This window comes from Thermobia domestica, chromosome 2, assembly GCF_964235325.1.
Source record: "Thermobia domestica chromosome 2, izTheDome1.hap1.1, whole genome shotgun sequence".
Classification (NCBI taxonomy): Eukaryota; Metazoa; Arthropoda; class Insecta; order Zygentoma; family Lepismatidae; genus Thermobia; species Thermobia domestica.
The window spans coordinates 162,301,253-162,315,046 of NC_137455.1; the positions used below are offsets into that span (position 1 = coordinate 162,301,253).

The 13,794-nt window shown below is 36.0% G+C and overlaps 1 protein-coding gene across 2 annotated transcripts in view; it reads right to left on the bottom strand.

The window, feature by feature from the left end:
* LOC145676836 (pyroglutamyl-peptidase 1) overlaps positions 1-11,284 on the bottom strand; it is a 40,926-nt gene extending 29,642 nt beyond the window's left edge. Inside the window, exon 1 of one of the 2 annotated variants that reach the window (XM_081747633.1) lies at positions 11,144-11,284. The gene's annotated coding sequence lies outside the window, so the exon portion shown is untranslated. The other variant, XM_081747626.1, reaches the window with a different exon arrangement.
* Positions 11,285-13,794: the final 2,510 nt, after the last annotated feature.

Consider the following 13,794-nt stretch of genomic DNA (forward strand, 5'->3'; position numbering starts at 1 on the left):
CCGAAACTCTCGGAAATAAAATAATAATTTTAAAAACTGTATCGAAAGTGTAGTCTTACTTTACAGTACATCACCATAAATCTTGATCAAAGGTCTGGTAAGGAGTTTATTTTTGCGAATTTCCGCCGTGATACATTAAGATAGATGTTTGAACTCCTTCGAAGCACAAATGACATAGGCCTACTCAACACAACGCTCGGACTGCCTTTACCCCCAGGGTTACTCCATGTACCAATTTTACGAACGTTCGATGAGCCCCTCAGCAGTTTCGAAACCAGCGTCCGGCCATCCACAATTGATAGGTAGATGCCTAGTTCGAACTATTGTTGTACGTTTTACTAAAACTGAAGAAAATGAAGCTTGAAACTTGGTTATGGGTTATGACACTACATGAAAGGGCCGGGATAAATTATCTGTTTACCCACTCTTGCACAGGGTAAGTATTATCAATGTATTAACAAACAAACAAGTAAATCATACAGGGTGTCTACTGGAATACCCAGTAAATTCTGGCTCTGCCACATGGAAAGTAAATTCATGACTTTTTCATGACTTTTCATGACCTTTTTGTTCAAATTTTCATGACCATGGCGATAAAAATTTACCATTAGTAATAATAAACCCCTACCATCAGTGGTGCATCGGAACTATGCGGGTTGCTAGTCTTAAATATCACTTATTGTGAATCTTAAAGAAAGAATCTAAAATTCTGCCGCCTTGTGCTCGAGCACAGAATAGCACTTACCTAAATACGGGCCTGCTCTTACCAGTTAATCACTCTATACTGTATTTTAAGTTTTAATTCTGAGTATAATTATCCATCTAGCAGAAATTTGTCTAAAATTAAGCACTCAGAGAACTGCCCAAAGACAAAACAAATTATAAAAGAAATTCGTTTTAAAAAAATAGATCATCAAATTTAAAATCTGCAAACTCAAACGAATAATATTATTTGCATAAGTCTAAAGGCCCAAAAATACACAATTTACATTTCTTAGAAGTAAAGAAATAGATCACAAAGTTGGACAGTAAAAAGTTGTTACTATATTACAGAGACTAGAAGATGAAATGGGGAGCAGCTAGGAAGACAGTAAAGTACCAGTTAGCCAGCACTAACTGGTGGGGGAAATTCTCACAATTACTGACCTGATACAACTGATTCAGTACATGCAGTATGAGGTATAAAAGTATGAAGTATAAAAATATACTCTTGAGATTTCAGATTTTCATGACCAGTTGGGTAAATAAAGGACTTTTTCATGACTTTCATGACCACTAAGCAAAATATATGACTTTTTCATGACTTTCATGACCAGTAGACACCCTGTCATATCACTTGAGAAACGAATAACCTAGGAATAGCCGAGAGTGGCTGTTTCTCACAAATTCCTCATATAAAAAATAAAATGAAATTTATAGTTTTATTACGTCCAATGGTTATGCCTTTCACATTAAATGAGACGAATGGATAATGAAAGTAAGTGATTATGAAATAATTGGTATAGTAAATTATGAAACAATACTCGACTATACTTATACAATATTTCCATCTGTGCATGAAGACTGATTGCGTTTATTTGCTAATTTAAAAAAAAAATCTAAATTGGTAAACCTATTGTGTAATACTCAAAATTACGTTGTTCAGAACTGTTATGCAAAGTAATCCTATAATTACGTTTTGCAGCGCCTTATAAATATGACATTGTTGAATTTTCATTGATCTGCCACATTCTTTCATGCCTTCTTCTTAAGAATGAATTAAGAATTAGATAAGTTTTAGGTCAATAATGGGAAGAACCTGTGCATAGTGTATCATAATATATTATGAACGTACTAAGTTACACGAGGTGTAGTATGATCTCTAATCCGCAAAGAACCTTATTGAAAATGTTAATTAATAAATTACTGGTTCTGTCCACTTTCAAAGGAAAAACAAGGGAATGACACAATGAGATGAGATTAATAAATTAATACTTAAGATTCTAACGATTTATTTATCGTAGAGTTCCTTCTAATTACTTATTAAACACTGAATCCATTCCTAGCTTTAAATCAGTACATTTCCCTATAGTGGAGTTTTTTTTTTTTTTTTTTTTTTTTTTAAGCAAACCTTCATTATAGATACACACTGCACTTATTTCACGAGCAAGTTTTTCGATTCCAAGCCCGAAATTTGATGCCCAAAACTCGGAAACTAAAGGGACTCAAACTTGACTAAATTTGAAATGCTGGTAGACCTTAACAGGCTAATATACGTATGGAATACCGTGTAAGGATTTGGTCCATGAGTTACTGACTATCAAACTTGAGATACGGCTAATAACTCGATGGCCAAGGATCTGCATAATTTAATACTCCATATGCGCAGTACGCTCACAAAGGTCTATCTCCACGCCAAATTTGGCCAAGATCGGATTTTTTCTTTTTTTATTTATTATTATTTTTATCAATCCTGATTTAATGAAACATCTTCATTTCACTAAGTCAAACACCTAAATTTGGTGGTGAATAGTTCGAGAATCAATAATTTGTATACCATAATATATTATGCGCGTACTAAGCAACACCAAGTCTGCTATCATACCAAATTTCGTCGAGATCAGATTAATATAGTCGATAGTATATCAGTTATAATAATTTTTCACTAGATCGAACACCGAATTGGATGGTCAATAACTCAAAAACTAAAGGACTGCACACAAAAATATTTTATATACCAAGTTCTATCACCATCCCAATTATGGTCAAGACTGGATATGCTCCATCGATCGCATATGATACGTATTGACCTTCTTATATTGATTTTTTGTAGAAATCTTCATTATATATAAACAATGCACTTACTTCCCGTAGCAAATTTCTTAAGTCCAAATCTGAAATTTGCTGGCCAAAAACTCGGGAACTAAAGGAATCATATCGTCGCATGAGAACCAGAGGAACGTAACTCCAAAAATGCATTTTTCGTTTTCTTCATGTTTGGACATAATTTTGAAACCTCCAATTGGTGTAAATGGAACCTAATACCATCTGTTCTCTTTGTCGATCATCTGTTATAATGTAGCTCAATTACCATCTTATTAAAAACACATCTTTCAAAGAAAATAATTTCTTTTGTCCTCTCGCCTATAAACCTACGAAAATGGAGTTACGTTCCTCTGGTTCTCATGTGACGATATGAAGGACGATATAAAAAGCTCTGATCACCGAAAGTTCAGCAATTGTATACAAGAAGTTCCTGGAAAATGTAATCCTTAATTTTACGTTTATTTTATGAAGGTCACAGAAATACGGTGGTAAAAGTCAATACTATCAATTTATGACGTTTGGTTAATTCTTCAGAGAAACATATAAGCTCGTATTTCCAAATGAGTTTCAACTGTAGTTAACTTCGAGCACTGAGTATCTCAGTAGCTGGCATCTTTCTCAACACATTACTCTTTCCTTGCGTACTAACGAATGTGAAGTAAACCTTAAACAGACAACTAAATAAAAATATACACGAAAATAAACTACGAATTTTGCAAATTTAAACTGCAAACAAAAAAGAGCACATTTCAGCACACGGTATACGAATTAACAGTTTAAATTTACCGAAGTCACTATTACCTTATTCTACTACAGAGTGTCTACCAAAATAACAAAACCAAAAATTCTGACCTCTATTTTTAAAGTAATATCTACTTAGAAAAGTTGGAAATTAGCAATTGCGATAAAGAATGAAAGATGATAGGGCAACATTTTTAACTTAAAAAGACTGGCAGACCAAGAAAACATAATATTAGAACAGGTTTTGATCGAACTTTCCGTAATATCTCAAATAAATTCAGATACAGCATTTTCGAGTAGTCTCAGGCAATACCGGAGAGTTAATGGCAATTCCCAGATTTCTTTCGGGAACACTATCAAACATTTATCATTCCGCTATCGTATCTGTTTATCCAACTGAAGTTGTATATATATACTAGTTGTTTGTATATGGAACACCCTACCAAAAGGCCAGATAAGATGAAAAATGAAGCTATTCTTTAACAAGAGAGGTAGAGTTGTTTTCTCCATTAATACATGTAAAAACTAATGCTCCATACTTCATCCTGGATGAAGAATGGCCGTAACGCTTTTTAATATTTTTACAAAACTTCACTTATACATAAATCTTAACCACAACTCAATACAATTGCTAAACACTTTTCAAGCACTGACGTACTGCCCTTTCTAGGTCATATACCGTCTTACTCATCATTTCGTTTTTGCTCCAAGGCTCCCCCCCCCCCAAAAAAAAAATCCATCTTGATATGTGAAAATCGTTGAGGAACCGTGAAACTACTAATGCTACTGTAAGAAACTGAGCTGCAGACTTCCAAAAATGTCGGACGTTTATTGATGATGAACTTCGCTCCGGCGCACTTTCAACAATAGTGATCCAGAAAACATTGGTGCCATCCATGTGCATTTTCTATAACACATCAAGTGACTTCGATTCTGCAAGAACTGCAGAATCGAAGTCACTTGATGTGTTACGGTATAGAAAATATTGACAGTTCATATAAAAGGTTAGAACAATCTCTGATGAAGCGCTGAACACACAAATCTGTGGTAGAATATGAGAAAATTATTGACAAGATAGGTTCCCAATTGTCTGAATGCGAACACAGTCGGCAGCTAGTTCAGTGTTCCTTCCACTTATACTTCTTCCCCTAGAAGTTGAAATATCGCCCTGCGACGGAGCTAAGATATATTAAACAATGTCCAAGTATGTTCCCAACTCATTGTGATTTCTCCTCGGACAAAATTTTCTATAGGAAAACGTGAGTGAGGGCTCACTTGTGAGCACATAATTTATCTTTACAAAGAGGATACAAGCAGGTTTTAGTAAAGTTTATAATTTAGGACATGACATAATCTAGGAATTTTGCCCGTTTTTCGTAAGTGGAAAGACGTAATAAAATTAACTTACCACAATAATAGATAATGTTATTCTACACCCGAAAATACGAATCGGAAGAATTTTCATTGTTGAAATCCATAGCAATTACAATATGACCAGAATTTGAATTACTCAAAAATCTAGGTAAAGGTGACTAGAAAAATGAACTCAACGGTAATTGATGACTTATCATGCTGTCTATGTTCTTTGTTTACTATTTTTTAACTAACGTTTCTATTTATTTTGCAATAATTTATGTAAGGTTTACATTCATGACGAGACGAGCCGTGACGGGAAGGTTCTAGAACACAGGTCCACCCATATAGATCAGTAGCTAGGTTGGTTCCTTTGTACCAGTTTAATATTCACATAGTAGTGCCGAGCGAGCATTAGCGAGTCAAGGCGGGTTAGAGCCCCGCAGGACATGTTGGTTGTTTTCTGTCTTCATTACAGCTAAATGTGAAGGGCGATCTATGTTCTGGAACCCTGCCAACTGTGAGCTGTATTTGGAAGTCTCCTTATTTATTTTTCTTATGGCTTTCTCTCGGAGAAGTGTAAATTGTCCATTATATATTTCTGAATGAAATGATCTGCAGTACTTCGAAAAACAAGGTACAGTTCCTTATACATAAATGGTAAAAGCGGCTTGTTCGACTGGAAGGAATAAGGAATGATTTTAGCTCCACAGCAATTGTAAGCCGAAATTCCAGTATTAGCTAACAAAAGCTCGTCATCTAAAGCACGTCTTACCAAAGCTTTTGAATAGTTACAAAAAAAAAAAAAAAAAAAAAAAAATCATTCAGACAATCGCTCAAGTTTCCTTCATAAATTTTATATATATATAAAGTAGCCGTACATAACTGATGAAAAAATTCTCGACCGCAGGTTCAAGTATTCACTTTATTGTTGACTTCTTTGACCTACCTAACCATTTCTTGACCGGTCAACACCCTGTACTAGCGTTATCTGCTACAACGATACTATGTACGGAAATAGACATATGGAGCATTATGCAAATTGTGATATTCAATATTTCTCGTAATATCATGCCGTATTAATTATTTCATGGAATATCAAAACCTTTTAATACAAACAATATTACTATGTTCTGATTGCAAGTAGTTTAATTCTTCGAGTAATTTAGTTTCTCCCCCAAATTACTTGGTAGCGATTTTGGCTCATTTGGTACTGATTATGGTTCGTTATTGGTAATTGCAATATAGTCATGAGCATAAATGGCTCATCTTAGTGAATAACCGGTCAAGTCGGGAATTGTTAATTTTACAGGAGAGAAGTTTGAAAGTTCTACTGGTTCCTGTGAGTATGAATATAGCCAAATCAACTCAATTTTTTGACGATATAGTTATGTCATTAGGATGTGTTATGTTGCAAAATCTCATCCAGCATATGCAACAATGAAGTGTGATTTTGCACTGTTTTATTCAGTTGCCTGCTTATGCACTGCGATATTGACCTACTTACCTGGTTATGCACGTATATGCTATATAGTAAAAACCTGTAAAATATTAAAAATGTGAATAGTAAATGTTACCAAAACAGTTTTATTACATATTTCGTACTGAATAGTTACTCGTAAAATTGACAGTTCTTTCAATACTGCTCACTAAGTTTAAAACAGTGGAAGTTATCTGAATAATAATTCCTTTGAATCATGAACTGTTGAGACACAATACTTAAACTTTTTTTTAACTTCCCAGTTTCATTTTAAAAAAAATACAATGTAATAGTTAAACACTATTCACACAATGGAATTCAAAAAGAACACACGTGCTCGTAATGAATACAATAAGTTCAAGGATCTGAATCGAATTCTTCTAAGTCTGGATCGATTTCGGAAATCTCATCAGATGTTCGTAATTTTTTTTAAAAGTCATGGAACACAGGATCTATCAATGGAAGCAAATCCAGAAGGTCCTTCTTCTTTTCATTACTGATGGGTATGGGATCTTCATGGATCAAGGGCAATGATGGCATTTCTGAATCCTTTCCCCGTCGGACTGGAAGGAATGCTTCTCATACTGAAGCCACTGCACAGGGTGCCAGAGAAACCTTTCCCTGGTTTCATTTAGCTTTCGCAATACGAAGGGACCGTCACCTTTACACAAACTGCTAAAATCAAAAAAAGTTCTCCTTTCTCATGGAAATCACATTGAAAGGTAACTTCCTGTTACTTGTGCGTACAAGCTGCATCCAGTCATGAGGGTGATGGATCTTTATGCCAGATCGTTTCTTTTCCCTTTCTATTATTGAGTGATCGGTATCACATTCTATATGGGTAAGGCCACTTACTAGAAACTTGTGGTTTATTACTTGCAACTCTGTTTTCTTGTGAAGGGCATATATAAACATTAATGCTACATGACTATTCTTATATTGCCCTCCACAAGTATCAGAATAGAAAGTCACTTCTTCAACATGAGATGATAGGTTCAGTATGTGTTGGTAAAGACATGATGCTGTTTGGTTACCTCCTCTTCCAGACACAGATTCATCCCACATGTAACACGTAACTTCATCTGAAGCGAGATTGTGAATTGTTAGCTTAAAGGTCCACAGTAATAGTTTGTAAAATGACACAGATGATGTTAAATAAGGAGTAGGGAGGCATTGCTGGAGGTCGAAAGCAAAAGTCATCTTTGTGTTATCTTCTTTAGAGATTTCCTTGTCCCTTCGCTTAGCGCTGTACGCTTCTTCGGCGAGTGTGTGATGTTCGGTACGTTCACTAATACCTCTTCCAAGTTACCTTCTTCGGAAGCTCTAATTTTAGCTTCCAATAAATTACATTTGTGCCAAATATCTTTTTTTGTTTTTTTGAATGCAACATTCAACTCATGAAAGTACTTAGAATATAGAGAGAGTGAAATAGGGTTGCTTCTTCCTTCTGTATACAATCGGTACATCTTAAGAACTTTTTGGATGTTCTTTTCCGACAATAGTGACTTTCGTAACTTGGAAAAGACAATATGTAATTCTTCGCATCTTAGACTTTCTCTCCTGGTACTGTCTTTGATGTGTTTTTTTTCCTTTCAAGTCTTCAGGAACCACTCCAGCGTGTGACTGCTTTTTCTTTTGAAGAACGCGCTCAAAAATGATTTAGTTTCTACAAGAGTTTTTAGAAGGCATGTCTTACAAATTGGAAGTCTGTCATTTTTCACAATGAAACTATACGTACAGTGACACTCACGTGTCTTTTTTTCCCTACCGGACATTTTTTTCTGTTTTCTTCTCTTTGATAGTGATTAAAGAACTCACGTATTTAGCACGATTATCACGAGAACCTAGTTTCCAGTACTCATTGAAACACAATTGGCGATCACGTTCTGTGAATCTACTAGCACACTTCATTCTACACTCACGTCAGTAAGTTTACTCATCTTACTTGCCGGAACTTCCTTCCACATTTCTGTGATATATGCATGCCTTTCATTCCTTAGTCTTTTGCATCTTTCTCTCTCTTTTCTACTACGTGGTTTTATTTCCTTTTGGATCACTTTCTCAGGTAACGGATTCAAAGTTTCACTATTTTAGTGCATGCACTGTGGTAGATTTATGGAAATCACTCCACACTCTCACTTTGCGTTTCCAGTTTGTGTGTAGACTGTATCAACTACAGAACTCGAAGAAGCGAAATTCTCCAAATTAAAGTTTTTGGGAGCACCTACATCTTTTGGTTTTTCCTTCTTACGACCAACTTGTTTTCTGGACTTTATCACTTGTTCGTCGCTACTTGACGAATAGCTTACATGAAAATCTGGATCTCTTGTGCTGTCACCAGAGTCTAAGTCACAATTCGATCGAGAGTCATCACAAACGGCTTCTGTATGGGTGGATATCAGTTTCCTACTCTTCGTCAGGCTTCTAGAATCTGAAAACAAAGAAAAATATGTTGTATTAATCAAAAGAAAATCAGCATTTATAACAGTAACAAATATTAAGGTTCTTTGAACAGTTGACTTCGCAATAACCCTGTGATAGTCTCGTTCGGATTAATTGGTACTCATTTTAGTGCAGCTTTGTTATATTATTATTATTATTATTATTATTAACTTTTACATTCATTAATCCATTACTTAAAAAAGCTTTATTTCAATAATAGAATTGGCTAGTATTGAAGCATTGCGTCTCCACGCAAAGCAGTGGTTTCGTATTTGTGAGATCTTGAGTTCGATCCCCACCACTGAAAATTCTGAAAAGAATTTTCGGAAATTTCCTGCTTTACCAAACAAATCTAAAGATGGTACCGCAGCCGACCCTTAAACCTACAAACAAACATATTATTTATTAACCGGAAGATGTGAATGATAATTACATACTTCTCTTTTTCCTAAGACTTTACAGTTTCTTATGTAATATGAGTAATTTTAAAAAAATATGCTTACCTTCATATTGTAAGCTATACTCACCAGAATCGGACGTGTTTTCTTTTTCAAAATAAGCTCTTTTTGCAAGTCGTACTGCTTCCTGTGTTCGAGGCATCTTGGAGTACGAAACTTCACACTCTGCCCAATACGCTGGAATGAATGTTTCTGCTTGCATTTCTACAAGCAACACATCAACAATCTGATCGGCGCCCTTGATAGCTGCAATAATATTTGCAGCATATCGGCTTTCAGTTCTTCAGAAAGTAAACAAAGGCATCAAAGGAAAGCGAAATGTGACACACAAAGTCACCGCTTTTAGTTAACATAAAAAGTTATATCTACATGAGAACAACATAATATGTATTATACGAATTTATTATAACAGGTCATCTCGATTTAACCGCTTATTCACGCTCAGTGCAAAGTTCATTACAACGGATACAAACAGATAAAATGACTTACCTTGTTATTCACGAAACAAATATTTCCATTAATAAGGAGTTAACTCGAGTTACCTTGTTAATTTTGAAGTAACTGGTTATACACATGCTGTAACTTCGTCAATTTTAGGAATTCGACTTAACCGTTTCTACACTATGGAGAACTCGCCAATAGAAGCTTATATCTTTAAAATCTCAATTTTGAAAAAAAGTCGACTTAACCGGTTATTCACTAAGATGAGCCAAATAAAGTGCGGACATGTGGCATAAGCACTACAGTGCATAAAACACGAAGAAAACTGTGCTAGGTGGCCACTAAAGGGAACGACTGCTATCTAACCGAATCAGAGCAGGAGCGCAGCAGGGGGGCGGAGCGGTAGCAAGTTGGTGCGTCCGTAGGGAGCAAGCGCGTCAGCGAGGGTATGCACATAAACGAGGTCGTTTACGTCTCACTATAAGTCACATTACTGGATCCGGAGCCGTCGATGGTTTCGGGGAGATACTAAATACCATCCAATTCTTCAAGCAAACAAATAAGCAGTAATTGGTACAGGATAAACTTTACAATTGCCACTCCAGCTGGTATCCTTATTCAGACACGGTAAGTTATACTGGGTCAATGTTAACAAAATGGGCCCAAACCTTCCTAACCCGACCCCATTCTATCCTACTTGTCCCTACCTTTATATATGCTTTTAAAACGGCCCTACTAATCGATGAGCAGCTGGAGCGTTATTGTAAAATTTACTCCAAATTTAATGATGGCAGATTCTCGTGGTCGGCTTCCGCACGTTGTCCCGTGTTGGATACTTCACTCAAATACAAACCCATCCAGAGGCGTGGACCCCATGTTAACAATAGATTTCGTGCCTTAATCTTGAAAAGCGAGCTCCAATCAACTAATACACAAACACAAGATATTTCAAGGAGTTCTAACAACCTAAACACTTGGTATTTCTATATTATCATTTCACATAAAAAGCCATTCCTACTACCTAGGAAATTACAGATGTTACTTAGATTCAACAATTTTAATAGCAATATTGCACGTAAATAGATACACTCTCTCCGCAGTAATGAATAAAATTTGCTTCTAAAAAATATTTCGTTAGAAATTGTCCTCTCATTGAGGTAATTGTAAAATCAGAACAAATATTACATAAGCAGTACATTTACGTTACTTACTAAATGTAATATTGCTACATCTTCTGTTGTGTTCAACCATTATAATTACCTAGAAATCCTAATTCCAGCTTTAGTGTTCCGTTAACATTAATTCCATTTAATTTAAAGCTCATAAAGAAAGTGAATTCCATATGACATCTTGTATTTACACTACACAATAGTACATACGTAAGTAAATGTTATAAGATTAAATAGAATTTTTTTTTACTTACTAAACAACAATCATAACACACCACCAATGTTGACAACCAAATTAAATAATGTTGCCAACACGTTAACACAAAAAGTCGCTAAACGAAAAATGAAATTCCGATTTTGGGTGAAAAATGAAAACACAACAATTTCGGGTCACATTCAGGCACGCTTTTAAATATGATTAGCCCCATACTAAAATAAAATGTAGGTCGGTTTGCGTTTCGTTTCGTTGTGTTTTATCGTATGCGAAGAATAATAATGTGCCCTTGTACGTAGTGTATGAGTATATGTGGGGGATTTGAAACACATATCGCATGTCACGTGCACGTGGATGCTTCTTACTACTTCTAAATAATTTTTACACGTAGTGCAACAGTAGGAAGTATCCACGCGCACAGATCATGAGGCACTGTTGTATACTATTACCAAAATTTGACTAATGTGTGACTATAATTTTATACGTTATCCATGAAGTAGACACCTGAACGTTGGGCGGGCCGACTCTGTTATTTCTTTGGGCCGGACCGGGCTTGGGCTGGCCGACACTGATTTCTCTTCAGGTCGGGCCGGGCTGGGGCCGATCAATTGCAATTCTTTAATAATTATTGACTTTCGTTAAACGATAATTGGAATAAAGCCAAACGTTGAAGAAGTGTGTCCGTGAAAAATGTTACAAAGAATGCAATAGCTATTTACAGTTTGTGTTGCTTAGCGGCTCCACTTTCACTATAGAGGATTGCTGGCATTATGCGGTAAATTGAGCTCTGACCTTGACCTTCACTGAACTCAAAATATAACAAGAAGGGATGGGAATGTTTTGCCTGTCACTAAACAATATTGCCATCTTCACTTTATGCTAAATATCAATTAAGTTAGATTTTTGTTACAGGGAATGGAGTTTTTGTTCTCTCGATGACAGGCAAAGTTCTAGGAGGCAATGATAGCATTCGGGAGGCAAGCGTCAGGTTGTGAACCAGAGTTTAGAAAATGTTTCTGAGGGTTAGGTCAAATTTAGTACTAAATTTTGAGAAAGATTCGGGCTCGAGCTAATTTTTTTTAAAAAATTATCGGGCTGGGGTCGGGCCAAAAATTTTAAAAGTTATCGGACCCGGGCCGGGCTTGGGCCAAGAATTTTGAAAAACTTATCGGGCCGGGCTGGGCCAGGCCTAGGTACGTTCGGGCTGGATTGGGCTCGGGCCGAAAACTTCGGCCTGTGCAGGTCTCTACCATGAAGTTGTAATAGTCCGGACGATAAATGCGTGATTTCAAGAGAATTGTGCACTTTGGTATAGCAACATGAAACTTGGTACACAGGTTCTGTGTGTCAATTTGTTCATTTTAAGATATGGAGGCATTTCAAGAATCGCCTATGTTCAAGACGGGGACCAATTTTCAAAATGGCGAAAGTAAATGCAGGAGACCTAAGTGGAAATAATAATTTTCGAGAACTGGCTGAAATTTGATACAGAAAGGTTTTGTATACTTCTTGGCATTTATAAACAAGAAAATGTTTATATGGCATATAGTCCGGAAGTGGAAGGGGACGGAGCTAGGCAGCTTCGAATGTCGGGGAAAAGAACTTCACGCTTAGGGAAGGTACTTGCCAATTTTTAAAACCACATCGAAGAAATGTGGGAACAGTTACTCAACACACCGGGAGTGAAAAAATGCATTCAAAATTCACGATTAGCTCGTTGCATAGATGTGATAGGACAGCACTTCGAACATCTTTTGTAGGTACCTTTAGTGTTAGCACGTATGACCTAGTAGTTGCTAGTGCTACTCCGTGTAAGATACTACGTTATAAATACAGTAGGTCGTTGTGGATTCTGCCTGTTATTTCATTGCATGACACGACTAGTTACACTTGTTCTTATTTCTACCCTCTCTCTGCATCTGGTATACTACTTTCCATTGCCCCATGAGATTATGCAACCTCTCTCAGTGACTTTACTTTGACTCCCATTGTACATGTTATCCAATCGTACAATGGATAACAGCTTCTTTCTGTATTTTTTTCCATCTTTACTGCACCATTTCATTACCCCTGCCGTATAGACATTCAGTGAACCCCTAAATGACGTATGGAGACTATCTGGAGCAGTTATGTAACATATGTTAACATGTCAAACCTATATAATTTTTATGTCTTTGTGAATCCCCTTCCTAGATCCTTTCATTATCCCGCTGGTAGGTGTGAAGTTCCTTTCCCCTACATTCGAAGCTGTCTAGTTCCGCTCCAGTCCATTTTCGGACTATATGTCATATAAACATTTTTTCTTGTTTTGGTGCCAGGAATTTGAGGATTTATTTTTCGCCATTACATTTGGAATACCCTGTATGTATTTTTATCTATTCATTTGTTTGTTTCATAAAATAGCACAAAATTAATTAAACATGTTTGAGTGTTCTGGACATTTCAGCTTCCAAAGCAATACACATTTCTAACATACCTAGAAATAAAACTAACAGTATATAAACGTTTAAAAAAGGGAAATTCACGTGGATCATATCTGTCATTTAAAAATAAAAAGTGCAGCATACGGAAATGCATCTGTTTAAAACATGCCAATCACAGTTAACACTTAAAAAGTATAATAAAAGTCCATGGTGATCCGTTTTCATTTTAGTCCTCTGTAGAAAAAGCTGCGCAGTGGCAGAGTGTTGT